Genomic DNA, 3357 nt, shown 5'->3' with positions numbered 1-3357 from the left:
TCCAGGTTGGGAGGAAAGAGGGGAACAAGGGAGTGTGAGCAGCTGCGTGGTTCTTGGCCGCTGGCTGGGGTTAAACCACAACATTGTATAATTGTAGGTGCTTACATACTGGATGGATTTATGCTGTTATTTTTGTTTTTCCGTGCCTGCAACTGTTGTCAAAGCTAGTTTCTATGATATTAGGTTACTTCCAAGCCTGTAAAATAGCCCTTATTTTTGTACTGGATCCTGGTTTTTTGAAGCAGGTTCTCATCCTGTGTTGTGTGGTACAGTGTAGCCATCATCCTCAGTGGAAATATAAAAAAAGGACTTAGCCCAACTTTCCCCTGCCCCTTATCGTGTTAATTTCAAGCATCTTGAATTATAAAGATCCTTAAGAAAGGGAGGACAGAAACACTGAAAGGTATAGTGGCAGAAAGGGGATACCAAGTACCTTTACCAATGTGTTCAGGATTAGAAGTGTTACAGCAGCAGCAATTAATGAAAATCCCTTATCCTCTAAATATATGGATCAAGTATAAGAAGATTGAGTCTTCAACTAACCTCATCAGCTTGAATATTCTCCCAAAGCATGTGCAGATTACAACCTTGCACATTATGTAAGACAGACCTCAAGGGTAGCATACTTGAGCGAGGAGATTTCCGTACATGGGACTAGATAAAAGACTGAAAAAGAAAAGGAGATTCTTATTGTAAGAGCACAGGCCTTAGTGGTTTCTTATGTCAGTGACAGCTGAACAGAATTGAAGTCAGCTAGGGGAGAAGAGTGGTAATGTGTCATATAACATCTTTTATTAAATAATTTTGCAGAATAATCAGCAGTTATATTCAGGAAGGTTCTAGTGGTTTTCTTCGGTTAGTGTGTTACATGACATCACCATTGTCCAATTATATATAGCATATTAAGTGATCATTGGAAAGTGTGAAATGCCTACATAAGAAATTGAAAGCATTCTTATGCACAAATCCCCTTGAATGGAGCAAAGTAAAACTAGAATGCATTTGGACTGGATACTGCTCTTGAAGCCTATTTTGCCGGAATATTTTTTCTTACTAAATATGCAGTTATTTATGTGACTGTAAGAATTTGAAAGAAGCATCATCTTTCTTATATTTTAAAATATATACGTTTTCAAGCTCCTTCTCACTCAGGATCACCTTCCCAAGTCCTTCTTCAAAAGCATTGTAATTTGTATACAATTTGTAGATAATATCAATCTATTTTTTCTGAGTTCCCACCAAAGGTATATTTTTAAAGGAAGTCTTGAAAAAAAAAAAGGCAGCAAAATAGGCAAGATCAGTACTTATGGACATATATTCATAGACATTAAATAAACTTATACTACATTTAATGACATCCACAGTCATTTCTAAACATTACGTGATAGTGACTTTTCCATAAATTCATCTTTCTTTCCTCTATCCATGTCTAAAATCTTCGGTCATTATCCAACTACATAGAGTCAGTGTGTACTCTTCTGAACACAGCTGAGGGATTTAAAAACAGACAGTTTGGTGCAGGTCTCTAGCACATTCATCAGAAAACTGCGTCTCTGTGGCTGTATTTCTCTTTTTGTCAGTGACAAGGAACAACTGTGATTCACAGGGAGAAGTGACAGATCACCATAGCCCTGCCATCTAAGCAGATCCCTTACCACTCAGCCAAGCCATAAACCATTCAGGAGATCTGACAACAGTTTAGATGAAAACACATCCTTGGAAATAACTTCTTAACAGACATATCACTATTTGACTGTTAAATGGCCCACCATGCATGAAAGACAGATCACACTGCTGATGCTGTTTTTTTGAGTTTATATACATTTTGATAGCAGATACCTTACCCCTCAGATTTAATTACAGCATCACAAAATATAAATTTTAAAAAAAATTCATCTTGAAACAACACTTAAAGGAATGAAATACACTGTATTTTTTATGCAGGCATCTCAGTTTTAAAACCTACACTATTTAAAAGGCTGTATGCTAAAAAAAATTATTCACATCTTCATCACTGTAGATTCGCTTATAGCAAATGGATGTTTAAAAAACACAGCAGTATTTAATTTACTACTATTGTACTATATAGCTGTATTAATCATTAGGAGGGGGTTTATTTGTTTTGCTTTGTTTGAAAGACCACCTTGCCTGCTTAATAAAACAAATTATTAGAACAACAGAAGTCTCAATACCACATCCTGTTTGTGGCAGCTTACAGACACACATACACATGCACAGATGTGCATGTGCAAGCACATAATATGACAATATATTTTCTCTTTGGATTTCCAAATAGTGCTCTGAAGACAGTTTGGGCAGCATATTGTAAAGGCCTAGAGACAGGGTCTTAAAGAATTTTCAGTTGTCAAAGCACTCTTAAACACTGCATATATTAACAAGACCAAGTGCATCATAATGACTCTGCCTTAGAGACAACTGTGTTCATCTCAGCTTTCAATCCTTTCAGCTACATAACTATATATAGCAACAAATCTGCCCTCAACTTTCACATTGTGGCCTTTTTGACATTTCCTGTCAAGTGTCCAGAATTTAGCATACATGGCTGGCTCCCTTCCATAGACTATACACACTTAAGCAGGAAGAATCAGACAGTGACTGTGCTGGACACCCTGTCTGTAAGTGTAGGTCACCTTTTTAAAATGAAAAAAATTCCTTCCCTGCCTCAACTAGCTGATGAAGGTTGATAGTAATTAACAGATTGATTTCCTTTTTTAATCCAAAAGTTGTATATAATCAATATATCTCAATCCCACTTTGGGGTGATTTGCATTTCCAAAGTACTGTGTTTTGGACTGCCACTGTATGTCTGGATTTCCAGAGAGCTAACTAGCACTATACAGAAATTCAGAAGTATTATTTTTAACTCAGCATGCAAAATCAGAGGCTTGGTACCTGTTGACACAAGAATGCACTTGAAATGAAAAAAATACCATAACTGACTAGCTACATCTTACAGCTGAAGTTTCTTCAGGAAAAGAATAATGTATTAGCTCTGAAGAGCTTGTTGCAACATTCCCTTTGTACCACTGTGTTTCATTTACAGGCCACAGTAGTTCAAGCTGTCAGCTAATACAGAAACTGCTTTGGCATGTGTAACTCCTCTCACAAAGGTAGTCCAGTTAGCTTTACTAGGGCTTCTCACTTTAGAAGAGTAACTGTATGTTAACATAGACCCATACATATGTGTATGTTTACAAAATGTGAATTTCTGCTGTGCATTTGGGGTTTCTCTTCAGTAAAGTATTATCTGGGAGGTTTAGATGCATCTTTTATCAAAATGACTCTACTGAAAGTTTTTTGTCTAGATCCTTTTATGAAAATTCAGGAATCAGAACT

General features: G+C 36.5%; 1 protein-coding gene across 1 annotated transcript in view; it reads left to right on the top strand.

Moving 5' to 3' along the window:
- LOC103809696 (transient receptor potential cation channel subfamily M member 3-like) overlaps nt 1-3357 on the top strand; it is a gene marked incomplete at both ends in the record, with an annotated part of 27086 nt that overhangs the window by 14542 nt on the left and 9187 nt on the right. The gene's annotated exons all lie outside the window — the stretch shown is intronic.

The sequence above is a fragment of the Acanthisitta chloris genome, unplaced genomic scaffold, assembly GCF_000695815.1.
Source record: "Acanthisitta chloris isolate BGI_N310 unplaced genomic scaffold, ASM69581v1 scaffold16379, whole genome shotgun sequence".
In the NCBI taxonomy this organism is placed as follows: Eukaryota; Metazoa; Chordata; class Aves; order Passeriformes; family Acanthisittidae; genus Acanthisitta; species Acanthisitta chloris.
Note: the sequence above shows the minus strand (reverse complement) of the source record. Positions and strands in the feature narration are given on the sequence as shown.